This window comes from Aquarana catesbeiana, linkage group LG06 (genome assembly GCF_042186555.1).
Source record: "Aquarana catesbeiana isolate 2022-GZ linkage group LG06, ASM4218655v1, whole genome shotgun sequence".
Classification (NCBI taxonomy): Eukaryota; Metazoa; Chordata; class Amphibia; order Anura; family Ranidae; genus Aquarana; species Aquarana catesbeiana.
In genome coordinates this window covers 103,360,234-103,375,621 of record NC_133329.1, presented here as the reverse complement: position 1 = coordinate 103,375,621, position 15,388 = coordinate 103,360,234, and the positions used below count along the sequence as shown (strand labels likewise).

Sequence of the window (15,388 nt, the reverse complement as noted above, 5' to 3'; positions counted from 1 at the left end):
GCCTTACCCTTCGGTTTATCATCCTCACCCCGAATTTTCACCAAGGTGATGGCAGAAGCCTTTGCTCCACTTCGTCTTCATGGAATCGCAGTAATTCCTTATTTAGACAATCTATTTTTCACTCCTCCCAAGAGAGGAATTGCAGAGCAATTTAGGCAGAGCACGCAACCATTTGGAGTCTCTGGGGTGGATTTTAAACTTCCAAAAATCTTTCCTAGACCCATCTCATGAGATTCGGTTTCTAGGTTATCTAATCAATTCTGTGGATCAAAAGATCTTTCTTCCCTTAGAGAAGAAGGACAAGATTCACGATACAGTGTCGTTACTACAGACCAACCAGAAGCTCACGGTAAGACAGGTTACGTCAGCTTTGGGTGTTCTGACTTCATCAATGCCGGCCATTCAGTGGGCAAGGCTACACTTCAGGTGTCTGCAGGCCTTTCTCCTGAGATCATGGGATCACAAATTGGAACAGAGGTAAAAATTCCAACTCAGGTGAAGAAATCACTATGGTGGTGGAAGAGGCAGGATATGCTATCGAAGGGTTTAGTCTGGGCTTTTCCGGTCGAGAAAAGACTGACAGCCGATGCCAGTTCCTGGGGTTGGGTGGACCACCTAGGAAAGCGTTTCATTCAGGGAAGCTGGTCCAAGAAGGAGGCAACAAGGTCCTCAAACTGGAGAGAGCTTGAGGTGATCGCCTTATCTCTAAAGGCATTTGCTCAGGATCTTCGCTCTCAGCATGTTCAGATACTGACAACGGACAATGCCACAGGAGTGGATTATATAAACAGGCAGTGAGGTACAAGGAGCAGGTTACTGCAAGTACTAGCCATGGAAATTCTTCGGTGGGCAGAGGGACACTTGCTGTCTCTATCAGCAGTCCACCTAAAAGGGACCCTGAACAGGGTAGCGGATTTCCTGAGCAGGAACCCCATTCAAGAAGCAGAATGGTCACTGAACCCAGAGGTTTTCACTATGATTGCTGAAAAATGGGAGTAGCCAGAGGTGGACCTGTTTGCCTCAAATGAGAATGCTCAGGTTCCTCAATCCTTTTCTCTAAACAATCACGACGGGTCACTAGGGACAGATGCTTTGGCGTATCCATGGAAATTCCATCTTTGCTACGCCTTCCCCCCATTCTAGTTAATTCCGTTAATATTAAGGAAAATTCAGAAGGAGATGGTACCAGTCATCCTAATCATGTTCTTTTGGCCAAGAAGGGCCTGGTTTTCAACCGTTCTGAGAATGGCAGTCAGACCTTGTTGGCATCTGCCCCTCAGGCACGATCTTCTGTTACAAGGCCTGGTAAATCATCCACTCTGGCGCTCACAGCGTGGTATCTGAGGAGCAGCTCCTAAGAAGCAAGGGCTTTTCCAACCGGTTGATTACAACACTAATGTCAAGTAGGAAAAGAGTGATCAGGGACATTTATTCTAAGCTTTGGAAGGTTTACAATACATGGTGTAATTTGTCTGCCCAGGACCCAGAGAATCTTGTTTCCATTCTAGAATCTTAACAAAATGGAGCTGACAAGGGGCTAGCGGTTAGTACCCTGAAGGTGCAGGTTGCTGCGCTAGGAGTGTTCTTAGAAAAATCTGTGGCTTCGAATCCGCTGATAATCAGATTTTTTAAGGCTCTTACGAGATCTAGACCAGCACCACTTAGGGCTTTACCTAAATAGGATCTATCATTAGTCCTGCAATCTCTAACAAAGAGTCCCTTTGAGCCTTTGGAAGAAGCGCCTCTCAGATATTTCACTTTTAAAACCCTGTTTCCGATTGCCATTGTCTCTGCACACAGGATCGGTGAGCTAAGCGATCTATCAATAAAGGAACCTTATTTGTTTATTTTTCCAGATAGTTATACTTAGGACAGACACAAAATTCTTACCAAAGGTAGCTTCAGTGCAGAATCGTGCTCAAGACATTGTACTTCCAACCTTCTGCCCTAATCCAGCAGGGGAGAAGGAGACTTTTTTCCACATGTTGGATGTCAAGAGGACTTTGTTGTGTTACTTGGAAAGGACAAAGCTCTTCAGATTCACTATTTGACGTTCAGATTCACTATTTGTGCTATTTTCGGGCAACAGAAAAGGTTTCCAAGCTTCTAAAGTTTCTTTAGCAAGATGGCTGAAATTATCCATTTCAGAGGCTTATTCGCATGCAGGTCTGTCTCCACCAGCAGGAATTTTTGCACACTCAACCAGAGCACTGGCGGCCACTTGGGCAGAGAGAGCTGGTGCCACCCCTGAACAAATTTGCAAGGCGGCAACATGGTCAAGTTTTCACACATTCGTGAAACATTACAGGCTGGATCTCACATCTGCCAGCAATCAGGCGTTTGGCAGAAAGGTCCTGCAAGCTGTTGTCCCACCCTAAGGGAGTAAGTCTCTGTTATCCTCTCAGGTGCTGTCCTGAAAGATGCCTTGGGAAAAAACAAGTTAGACTTACCGGTAACTTGTTTTCCAGAAGTCTTTCAGGACAGCAACATCCCACCCTATTGTGTTTTAATATACTATGCTGTGACTAACGTATGTGTTTGTGTTCCAGCTGGGGCAGGAGGTTCTCTTCTACAACTGAGGTATGGTAGGGAGGTGCCTCCCTTAAAAGTTCTGGAGGAAGAAGGTGTTTCCTATGGTCTGGTGGGAGGAGTCACTATCAGGTGCTGTCCTGAAAGACTTCCGGAAAACAAGTTACCGATAAGTCTAACTTGGTTTTTCTGTACCCTTCCCCAGATCTTTGCTTCGATACAATCCTGTCTCGGAAAGGTCTACAGACAATTCCTTTGAGTTCATGGCTTGGTTTGTGCTCTGACATGCACTGTTAAAGTCGTTGTAAACCCTTGTTCACAACTTTATGTTACAGGTAAGCCTATATTAAGCCTTACCTGTAGCTAGCAAGGATATCTCCTAAACCTGCACGGTTTAGGAGATATCCCTGTATTTGCATGTGCCAACGTCATGCGGCACATGTGCACTTAAGACAACTGAAGCAATGGCGCTATATGTCGTTGCTTCAGTTGTACTGTGCCGTTTCCGCGTGCATGCGCGAAGTGACGTCATCACGGCTCCGGCTAATCACAGCACCGGAGCCGCAATACTCCGGGACAACATGTCGGAGGGGGAGACATGGACCGATGCGGGGGCTTCAATCTGAGATAAGTAATACATAATTAGCTAGTATGCAATGCATACTAGCTAATTATGCCTTTGTCTTGCAGGGTTTTTTGTTTTTTCATTTTTCATTTTTTTGCTGAGGGCTTACTTCCTCTTTAATTTACCACAGGTAAACTTCCAATGAAGTTGTTGAAACATCTCAAGGATTATGTGTGGAAACAAGATGCACCTGAGCTCAATTTTGAGTGCCATGGCTGTGAATACTTGTGTACATGTGATTTTTTTTTTTTTCATATTTTATTTTTAATAAATGTACAATGATTTCAAACAAATTTCTTTCACATTGTCATTATGGGGTATTGTTTGTAGAATTTTGAGGAAAATAATGAATTTAATCCATTTTGGAATAAGGCTGTAACATAACAAAATGTGGAAAAAGAGAAGCGCTGTGAATACTTTTTGGATGCACTGTATGTCATGTATTACGCCCCCTTGCCGCACCCTGTTCTTGGTATCTCAACTTGGTTCTCTCTGCCCTGCAGTAATCACCCTTTGAACCTATCAGGGCTATCCCCTTCCAAAATCTCAAATGCAAATGTAACAGAATCTCTGACCTCTTCCAGTCTAAGGACCTTTGAGGCCACAGACCGCTGACATCCTTTAATATGTAGTGGGTTGTGAAGCATAGTGAGTGCAAGGGTGGTAAAAGTCATTGGGCGCCAGGCACTTCTTGGATACAAAAGAGTTTTTATTTCTTTTAACAGTCCTTTTATATTTTGCAAGGGAAAGAGGGTTGGGGCCAGGACACCCTTAAGTAGTTGCAATTTCAATAGGCAGACTCCGAGGCTTCAATAGGAGGACAGCCGTACAGGGAAAGGCCTCAGCAAGGTGCCACCTCTGTACATACAGGTTTGCTGTCCCCTATGGCTACAGTACTTAACAGTTCCTAATTCAAGCAAAACAGTTCTCTCAGCTTTACTACAACTTCTACTTGTAGTTCTTCAGCCCCTTGAGCTCCTGGTCTCTCACCATACCCTCTGATTCACTAACTCTGAATCCGTGAGCTCCTCTAGGCTTTTGCGGTGGTATCTCCCTTAAGCATCACCCACGCTTTCCTGCTGGGGTCCCTAGCTCGGCACTTCGGATACCTTTCAAGCTTCACCCCCGCTGACCGGCTCGGTCCCTGGCTTCACACACAAGGCTGCTCTGCAAGAGTCACCACTGCTGGTTGGGTCCCTGACTTGATCACCACCTGAAGTTTCCTGATTCTCCACCGGGCCGGGCCGTGTTCAGTGAGAATATTGCTCCGGTACTTGTTTCAGTTACTCACTGTGGTGCCTGGTAAAGGTGGATAGTCCCTTAGTGGCAACAGCTTCCCTTCTACCTCCGACCATGACAGGTTTTCCGGCCGGCAGAACCGTCACTTTTGGTTGGGCTGCAGGCCGCAGTCCCAACCCTGCGTTGCCCTCTTACTTCTGGATAGGCCCTCACACAGCCTGGCAGCCAGATGCCCCCTGCCCAGGATAGGCCCAATCTCAGGCCTAGCAGCCCAGGACAGACGGCACAGAACACAGATCACCTGACTAGACCCGAATATATAGGCTCTCCCAGCAGGCCAAGGGATTCAAGAATATCCCTGCCCATTGACTAAGATACCCCATATACCCATAACCTGACCTTGAGTTGTCCTTCTCATATCTAGTACCACCAAGCGCTCGGCCACCTAGTGGTAGAAGAGAAAAGTACAACAAGGCCAAACTTGGGGAGAAATCAATGGATCTCTAACAATTTAACTATGGTAGCTACCCCTGACATGGAATTTGGTGAGGAGCTCCCTGTCTAAACCCCAGGGCGCTACACAAAGTAGCCTTTTTGGTCGCTAAAACATCTGCCAGGTGTTTTCTGAACTGGTGACCCGTTCCTGTAAAGAGCTTTTTCTCATATTTCACAATGACCTTCTCCCAAAAGTGGTTTCTGCATTCTATCTCAATTGTCTTCCCATCCTTATGCCCTGTTTCTAAGCATCCAAAGGAGATCTCTCTACATTGCCTGGATGTAGTCAGAGCTATTAATGTATACCTTAAAGCTATTGTTCCAATCAGGCAGATGGATACAAAATCTGATTGCAAGAGCTTACATTCTGAATTTTCTTCTGATTCAGCTTTTGGCCGCAAAGTCAGGGTCTGCTGACCTTTGTTGTTGGGCATGTTGCCACAGTTCTGCCTCAGTGTTGCCCACCCTTCCTCTTCATCCCTTGGGGATGTTTCAGGTTGCATGAACAACCTAGCCTGTGTTCTTTACTGTACACTTAAGATAAGGGGAATTTAGATTTACCTGTAGATTCCATATCTTGGAGTACAGTACAGGACACAGGCCACCATCACTTCCATTCTTTGGTTTACTCTCCATTGCTTGTTACAATACCAAGAACTCACAAAATGGTGTAGGGTTTTTGAAGAGGTGCCCTGGGAGCGTGTCCTCCAAAGCTTTGCCAGTGTCCAATCACCTGAAGGTACACACCTATGACCCATGGTGTATGAGTAAGTTGCCTGTGTCCTGCACTGTAATCCATTATATAAAATTCAAAATCCTCCCCATCGGGGGTTTCATGTAATGGTCGTGCATTACGGCTAGATTTTTTCCAAACAATTCCATAGAGGCTACGATTGTGTTGCAGCACAATAATTCAAGGTTTGTGTAAGAAGTGTGCTCCACCTGGTGGCAGATATAGTTACGGCACCCTTTTAAAATCACATTTTACTGGAATTTGTGAAAGTGATGTTAGCTGGTAGTGGTTCCAGAAAGGTTTGTTGGATGCTCATTTGTAAGGTAATGAATATGCTTTTTTTTTTTTTTTAGCCCAAATAAGGGCAGGTGTAGACTACAACTTAAAGAGAATCCGTCCTGAAGGGGAAAAGTGATATGTCCTGTTTTAAGACCCCCCAACCCACCAGATGACCTTCTACTAAAGGATTCCTTAGCTACGATCCTGTTTTTCAACATTCAATGGACAATCCATTTCCTTCAAACCTTCTGATGGGTGATCAACCACCAGAAGTCTGCCTACCAGCCATCGCTCCATCTGGAGAATTTAGGGCTGATCTTGGTCATGACCCAGGCAAAAATGTTCCCTAGGAAAATATCAGGAATAGTCAACCAGGCATCCCACAACTCACTTCTGCATGTGGGTTCAGGACCTTATGGTAGTCTCCTTTGAGGCAGTTCCCTTTGCTCAGTAGAGAAAAACTCTCAAATCTCAACATTGTCATAATATGGGACAAGCAGTTTCCTTCTCTGGATCGCTTGCTACTGCTGTCCAGCCAGGCAAAAATCTTCCTGCTTTGGTGGATTTTCAAATCAGCCTTAGAATCTGGGAAATCTGTTTCCTTCCCCTGGAAGGTGGTATTGACATACACAAGCCTGTTGGTATAGAGCAGGATCTACAATTCCATAACTTTCCAGAGAACCTGGTCTCCACAGGAGTTATTGCTCCCCATCAACATTCTGTAACAGAGAGCCATAAGATTGACTCCTATGTTTGATGCAACCACTAACGTCTTTACCTGATTTACTCAGTTTTGCTGCCCTATCTGTAAATCTTACTAAATCCTTAGCCATGCCTGTCAAATTACCTAAATTCCAGATTGCCACTTTGAGGTCCTCCTTCCCATTTGCACGGTCCATGGAATCATACCTGAGAATCACACTCTGACCCGCTATTTGCATTCTTTACTTTCTAAAACTTATCTTCCACTTATCTCTAAAATTTGAGGTATGCTCAAGTTGTGGAGCTCTTATATTTCATTCCTAGGTTCACAGCTATAAAATGACAACCCTTCCAAACTTGCTCTACCCCTTTAGGGCCCTCCCTATCAGACCTACCAAATCTTTTTTGGACTCCAATCAGATATTAATAGATATATATATGATCTAATTCACTCCCCTGTTTTTGTAAGAATGTTTTTTTTTTTTCTTACCATTTACAATGCAAGGATGGCTTGGATCGCCCTTCCCAATATCTGGTTCTACTATTTACCTTCTCGCTTAACCCAACTGGCCCAGTGGAACATACATCAATCCAAGTTTCCCTGGGTTAGATTTGAAAATGAATCCATCTTCCTTTATTTTCTCCTCACTTTTACTCCACCCACTGACACAGGTTTCTCCCCCTACCTTATACGAAAAAAATCTGTGAAGATACCCCGAGGGGGGGGGTCTTATTTATAACTATATGGCAGGTGCTGATTCCAAGACCTGACACCCATTTTACTACAGGAGAAGACTGATTGCATTACTAACCTTTGTAAAAGTGCAATATCTCCTAATATCAGTGAAACTCCAATGAAATTATTTAGTAAATATATGGATTGCAATGCGCTACCAAAAATAGAAAAAGTTCACGTGCATAACAATAAACAGAGATGTTTAAAAAATACATCAGATTCATAAAAATTCACAAAATTCATACAAATTATTTATAGGTGTGTGGATATAGCAGCCCAGATAATCCCATATATAAGCATACTCTTCACCGTTTGTGAACACCAACATTGAGAAAACTGCTTACCAGATTCTCAGGCCTTAAACTAAAGGAGACCTGACCACGCTTTTAGGAAAAAAACTCAAAATGGATGGATGGTGATGTCCTAGCATATCGGACAGTACACACTGTTCATCTCACCGACAATGGCACTCAACCATAAACCAAGCCGATCAGAAAGTTATATCAATGCATAACATGCAAGAAGAAGAACGACTCTCATGGTGCAGAGTTCTTCTTCTTGCATGTACCAGTACCACTTTAACCACTTCCGCCCCGGAAGGATTTACCCACTACCTGACCAGGCCATTTTTTACGATACGGCACTGCGTCGCTTTAACTGACAATTGCGCGGCAGTTCGACGCTGTACCTAAACAAAATTGACGTCCTTTTTTTCCCCCAAAAATAGAGCTTTCTTTTGGTGTTATTTGATCACCTCTGTAGTTTTTATTATATATATATATATATATATATATATATATATATATATATATATATATATACTGTATTTATTGGCGTAACAGTATAACACTCACTTTCTCACCATGAAAATCTGGTGCAAATAGCGTGTGCGTGTTATACGCAATACTTCAATTTTATCTGCCTCGGAGGGGACAGGGAGAAGGGCGGGGCGAGCGTTGTCAGATTACATACAGTGAGAATCTCCTGTTTACTTGGCGACCGCTTGGGCCGCCATTGGACCACTGTTCTGTCTATCATAGGAGATTCTCACTGTATGTAATCTGTCGGAGCTCGTCCTGCCCCCCTCCCTGTCCCCTCTAGGCTGCAGATGGGCATCGATCAGGTTGCACTGATGGCAATGGTGAGGCTGCTGCATTGATGGCAATGGTGAGGCTGCTGTATTAACCACTTCCCGACCGGTGCACGCCGATGTACGGCAGCAGAATGGCACGGCTGGGCAAATGGACTTACAGGTACGTCCATTTGAATTCCCCACCGTGCCATTGCGTGCGCGCTGGCCGGGAGCTCTGTGAGTCAGGTCGTGGGTCCCGCGGACTCGATCGCCGCCGGTATACCCGCGATCGCCTCACGGAGAGGACAAACGGGGAGATGCTGATGTAAACTGCATCTCCCCGTTCTGCCTAGTGACAAGTGTCACTGATCACAGCTCCCTGTCATCGGGAGCAGTTATCAGCGTAGTGACCCACACAGCCCATCCCCCCTACAGTTAGAATCACTTCCCTAGGACATACTTAACCCCTCCCCGCTGCCTAGTGGTTAACCCCTTCATTGCCAGTGTCATTTACACAGTAATCAGTGCATTTTTAATCGCACTGATCGCTGTATAAATGACAATGGTCCCAAAAATGTGTCAAAAATGTCCGACATGTCCACCATAACGTTGCAGTCACAATAAAAATCGCTGATTGCCGCCATTACTAGTATTAAAAAAATATTAATAAAAATGCCAGAAAACTATCCCCTATTTTGTAAACGCTATAACTTTTGCGCAAGCAGCAGAGCCAGCAGCAGAAAAAAAGGCACGCTTGTCCTTTTTTTCTGCTGCTGGCCGTGTTATTGAGCCAGAACATGCAGAAGAGTTGGTGGAGTGGATAATGAAGCCGTCCTCATCCTCTGTCACCCAGGCTCAGAGTAGTTTGCCTTCCAATGCAGCTGCCAAAGCGGCCTATTCCACCGGCTCCTTGTCCACAGTCACTCCTTCCGTAGCCCCACCATCATGCACGGAGGAATCCCTAGAATTATTCGACCACAGTGTCGGGTAAATGCTGCTGGAAGATGCACAGCGATTTGAAGGCTCCGATGTTGGTTTCCAGGTTGAGGAAGGGAGTAACGTGAGCCTAGAGAGAGGGGGTGCCACAGAAGAAACTGGCAGTCATGTTCCCCCAGCTGCAGCATACTGTCAAGTTTGCTCCAGTGAAGAGGAGGGAGGGGATGATGAGGTCACTGACTGTACTTGGGTGCCTGAGAGGAGACACGTGTGCAGCAGATCACACCGTTGCTGTTTGGAACCTATATCTGAAGCGGATCAAGCGTGGCCAGAACAGCAGCCACTGGGGCACCACATGCTTGACCAGACATATGGCGATCTGCCATGCAGTCCATTGGCAACAGCACTTAAAAGACCCATATCAAAGAAAAAGACTTCTCCTTACTCCTCATCTGGGATCTCCAACCCTACTATACCTCCAGTCCTCCCAAAAACCTGCACTGAGAGGAATGAAGGTCTAGCAGTAGGTGTCCCAAGTACTTGCAGCCAATCTGTTAGCAGTACACCACCAATTGATTTTACCAGGCAAATTTGTGACTGTTTGTGACCTGTTGTGGAAAGGGGTGGGCGGCGCCGCAGCTCAATTTTTATTGTAGCCACTCGGCCAGCTCCACCTCTATCTTGATTACCTCGGCCTGTTTCTGATAATGTACGGTAATGGCGGCGGAAACTCTGTTGCAGGCACACCGGATGTAAGGAGGGGCTCCGCTGGGGACACCTGATGTATGGAGGGGCTCCGCTGGGGACACCAGATGTAAGGATGGGCCCTGCTGGGGACACCAGATGTAAGGCGGGGCTCCACTGGGGACACTTGATGTATGGAGGAGCTCTGCTGGGGACACCAAATGTAAGGAGGGGCTTCGCTGGGGACACCTGATGTATGGAGGGGCTCCGCTGGGGACACCTGATGTAAGGAGGGGCTCCCCTGGGACATCTGATGTAAGGAGGGGCTTCACTGGGGACACCAGATGTAAGGAGGGGCTCCGCAGGGGACACCAGATGTAAGGAGGGGCTCCGCTGGGGACAGCAGATTAAAGAGGGGCCCTGCTGGGGACACCAGATGTAAGGCGGGGCTCCGCTGGGGACAGCTGATTTATGGAGGAGCTCTGCTGGGAACACCAAATGTAAGGAGGGGCTTCGCTGGGGACACCTGATGTATGGAAGGGCTCCGCTGGGGACACCTGATGTATGGGGTGGCTCCGCTGGGGACACCAGATGTAAGGAGGGGCTCCGCTGGGGACACCTGATCTAAGGAGGGGCTCAGCTGGGGACACCTGATGTAAGGAGGGGCTCCACTGGGGACACCTGATGTAAGGAGGGGCTCTGCTGGGGACACCAGATGTAAGGAGGGGCTCCGCTGGGGACACCTGATGTAAGGAGGGGCTCCGCTGGGGACACCAGATGTAAGGAGGGGCTCCGCTGGGGACACCAGATGTAAGTGGGGGCTCCGCTGGGGACACCAAATGTAAGGAGGGGCTCCGCTGGGGACACCAAATGTAAGGAGGGGCTCCACTGGGGACACCAGATGTAAGGAGGGGCTGTGCTGGGGACACCAGATGTAAGGAGGTGCTCCACTGGGGACACCTGATGTTTGGAGGAGCTCTGCTGGGGACACCTGATGTTTGGAGGAGCTCTGCTGGGGACACCTGATGTAAGGAGGGGCTCCGCTGGGGACACCAGATGTAAGTGGGGGCTCCGCTGGGGACACCAGATGTAAGTGGGGGCTCCGCTGGGGACACCAAATGTAAGGAGGGGCTCCGCTGGGGACACCAAATGTAAGGAGGGGCTCCACTGGGGACACCAGATGTAAGGAGGGGCTGTGCTGGGGACACCAGATGTAAGGAGGTGCTCCACTGGGGACACCTGATGTAAGGAGAGGCTCCACTGGGGACACCTGATGTTTGGAGGAGCTCTGCTGGGGACACCTGATGTAAGGAGGGGCTCCGCTGCCAGGGACACAGATCTGTAAGGAGGGCCTCTGCTTCTGGGGGCACCTGATGTAAGGACGGACTCTGCTGGGGGCACCTGATGCAAGAATGGACTCTGCTGGGGCACCTGATGGCATCTGGTGGCAGGCGACATGGCAGGTGACACGCTCAGGGGTCCCACTGATTCTGGATTATGGTGAGTTGAATGATTTAATTGTATATTACAATGTAATAATAGTAATAATGAGCTTCAATCATCCTGACACCACAACAACCATGGTGCTGGGATGATTGAAGCGCTAACACCAGGTGTTTGGAGTATCTTTATCTGCTGATTTGTTAAACTCTGGAATACACATTTCTATTGCGGTGTAGGATCTGGGCCTGCTGTCCCTCCATCCCTCTTTTCTTCTTTCTCTCTCCCTCCCTCCCTCTTTTCCCCTTTCTTTCTCCATCTCTCATTCATCTCAGACTCTAACCATGCCCATATAAGCCACGCCCACTATTTCACAGAAACCACGCCTATTCTTCGGCGTGGCGCACTGCGCACACCGCACTTTTCTTTTTTTTTGCTATGTCACGCCTACAAACGCATGCCCCGCCCTCTAATTATAATAAGACTCCGCCTGCAGCCAAAAAAAGTGTCCCTATAAATTTTTTATTACAATGTTGGCAACTACGATAATATTGCTTCATGTATACAAGAGGGAGAGCCATGTAACAGCTCCAAGACAAAGACTAATCCCCAAAATCAGGTCAGGAGCTGAGGGAAGCATGTCATGAACTGCACCTGTGCTCCGGGCTATCTGATGGGAACAGGCCATGATATCGTGTAGATATGAGGTACGCAAAACCAATCAGCCCTCATTGGATCATTCGGCAGCCATTTTGTTTGTTTTTGCAGGATTACTATCAGCGCAGCGCCGGTAGAGGGCAGCACATTCGGTTGCTGGGGGAACACCGGCTGGACGCTTGTTGCTGGTCTCACGGTGACGTAATGGAGCTACTTCCGGATCCGTGTGTACGGCGGGGCTCAGGTACCGTGTGATAAATGGGGGAGGCGGGAAGGGTCACGGAGAGGATGATAGTGGTGGTGTAGAGAACAGAGGGATAGGATAAGAGTCCTGAGGCCTGTAGTATGTTGCAGTATGCGCTTCAGGGACCAGCCAGCTGTGCTGGGGGGCATAAGTCTCAGCATGCATTATTGTGTTCGCAAGCAACTGTGGCGGGGGACCATAAGTCTCAGCATGCGCTTCTGTGTTCACAACGAGGTGTACTGAGGGTTGTGGTTGCGCCTATCAGCTTGCTCTGCTCTTCAGAGACCAGCCAGCTGTGCTGGGGAACCACCAGTCTAAGCATGCACTTCTGTACTCACAAGCAACTGTGCTGAGGAATCACAGGCCTCAGCATGCACTACTATCCCCGCAAACAACTGTGCTATGGAACCACAGGCCTCAGCATGCACTACTGTCCTCACAAGCAACTGTGCAAGGGAATCACAGGCTTCAGCGTGCACTACTGTCCTCACAAGCAACTTGCAGGGGAATCTCAGGCCTCAGCGTGCACTACTGTCCTCGCAGGCAACTGTGCTGAGGGATCACAGCATGCACAAAAGTCCGCACAAACAACTGTGCTGAGGAATCACAGGCCTCAGCATGCACTACTATCCTCGCAAGCAACTGTACTAAGGAATCGCAGGCCTCAGCATGCACTACTATCCTCGCAAGCAACTGTGCTAAGGAATCACAGGCTTCAGCATGCACTACTATCCTCGCAAGCAACTGTGCTAAGGAACCACAGGCCTCAACATGCACTACTGTCCTCGCAAGCAACTGTGCTGAGGGATCACAGCATGCACAACCGTCCGCACAAACAACTGTGCTGAGGAATCACAGGCCTCAGCATGCACTACAATCCTCCCAAGCAACTTTGCTAAGGAACCACAGACCTCAGCATGCACTACTGTCCTCACAAGCAACTGTGCTAAGGAATCACAGGCCTCAGCATGCACTACTGTCCTCACAAGCAACTGTGCTGGGGAACCACAGATCACAGCATGCATGGCAGTCCTCACAAGCAATTGTGCTGGGGAACCACAAGTCTCGACATGCACTGTTGTCCTCACAAGCAACTGTGCTAGGAATCCACTAGTCTCGGCATGCCCCACTGTCCTCACAAGCAGCATTGCAGGAGAACTAAGTCCTTTCACACAAGGCTGTTCACAAAGTCAGCTGTCCATAAGGCTGCCAGTTATGCTATGGAACTAGAAATCCCAGCATGCATTATTGTTCACCGGTAACTGCCAGTCTTGTCTTATGCCTCATTGCTCACAGAGTTGCTTGTGGGGACAGTAGTGCATGCTGAGGTCTGTGGTTCCTCATCAAAGTTGCTTGTGGCGTGACTCACCGCTGGCACATTGGGTTACAGGTGAGTGTCCTGTGAATGCTCCAGGATATTTCATGGGATCACAACACACATTCGGTAGCTGTAGATGGGTTTTGCACTCCTATACAAGTCTAGGGAGAATGCAGAACCCACTTGATGCAGGTTAGGTGTGCCTGTCAATGAACTCTGGGTAGATGTGGTGACTGCATTAGATTTCTGCACTCAGCCTTTATTTTCACCTGGTTATCCTGCCAGAACTTCCTGTTCTAGACTGGCTACGCTCACTCCCCCGCTGTATCTATAGAGGAGCAACATTGTCTTCCTAGAGCAGTGATGGCGAACCTTGGCGCCCCAGATGTTTTGGAACTACATTTCCCATGATGCTCCTGTACTCTGCAGTGTAATTGAGCATCATGGGAAATGTATTTCCAAAACATCTGGGGTGCAAGGGTTCACCATCACTGGCCTAGAGCTTCCTTGGCTGTAAAGTAGAGGAGAGTTTAGTTCTGCTTTAAGTGGGTGAGAAGGAGGGATGGGAAAAAATAGATTTTGCCTGGCACTGGGCTTTATTACATCAAAATTGGTTGCTAGGGTTTACAAACACTTTAACCACTTCAGGACCGCCAACTGCGGCAGGGCGGTACTGCTGTGCTGGATCGTGTACATGTTTTTTGTATTGCCAGGTAGGGAGTGCGCGAGCGCCACCCCAGCTGCGCTGCTATTCGCTACAGCACAAGTCGATTCCAATGATTTATGGGCGGAACCCCCTGAGCGAATGACAGAAGAGAGGCCTATGGTGGTAAACAACACAAAGCTCTCTACTGACCGCAGCGATGTGCTGTTTTGTTTTTTCCTCTCTGAAAAGTAGAGAGTAAAAACTGGCCCGTTCCTGAGTAAAAACAGTACACACAGTAAACATTATTAGGCACACGTTTAACTCCTTGAATGCCCCTGATAACCCCTTCCCAGCCAGTGTCATTAGTACAGTGACCGTGTATATTATTATCACTGATCACTGTATTCGTGTCATTGGTGATGTCAGTGGTAGTTATCTAATGTCAGATTGCCCGCTGGGCTGTCGCAGTCCCATTATAAGTCGCTGATCACCGCCATTAGTAGTATAAAAAAAAAAACTCCCAAAAAACGGTATATATCCCATAGTTTGTGGGCGCTATAACTTTTATGCAAACCAGTCACCAATCACTTATTGTGATTTCTTTTTTTGCATCAAGGACATGTAGCAGAATACATTTTGGCCAGAAGTTATGGGGAAATTTAGATTTCTTTTTTTAATTGGATATGTTTTGTAACAGAAAGTAAAAAAATATTTTTTTCCCCAAAATTTTTGGGCTTTTTTATTGTAAAAAATAGAAAACACAGTGGTGTGATCAAATACCACCAAAAGAAAGCTTGATTTGTGTGAAAAAAATGATATAAATGTTGTTTAGGTACAGCGTTGCATGACCGCACAATTACAGATTAAAGTAGCTCAGTGCTGAATAGTGATAAATGCTCTGGTCATGAAGGGGGTAAAATCTCCCAGAGCTCAAGTGGTTAAAACCCAACTCCGGGATAAAATTAAAGTGGATCCAAAAGTGATTGTAAAGTCTCATTTTCTATTTTTAAAAAATAATAAACATGTTATACTTACCTCCTCTTCTCGGGTCCC

General features: G+C 47.2%; 1 protein-coding gene across 2 annotated transcripts in view; it reads left to right on the top strand.

Moving 5' to 3' along the window:
* The first annotated feature begins 12,220 nt into the window (after window positions 1-12,220).
* SLX4 (SLX4 structure-specific endonuclease subunit) overlaps window positions 12,221-15,388 on the top strand; it is a 97,212-nt gene continuing 94,044 nt past the window's right edge. For both annotated transcript variants that reach the window (XM_073636572.1, XM_073636571.1), the window contains exon 1: window positions 12,221-12,371. The gene's annotated coding sequence lies outside the window, so the exon portion shown is untranslated. The remainder of the gene's footprint in view (window positions 12,372-15,388) is intronic.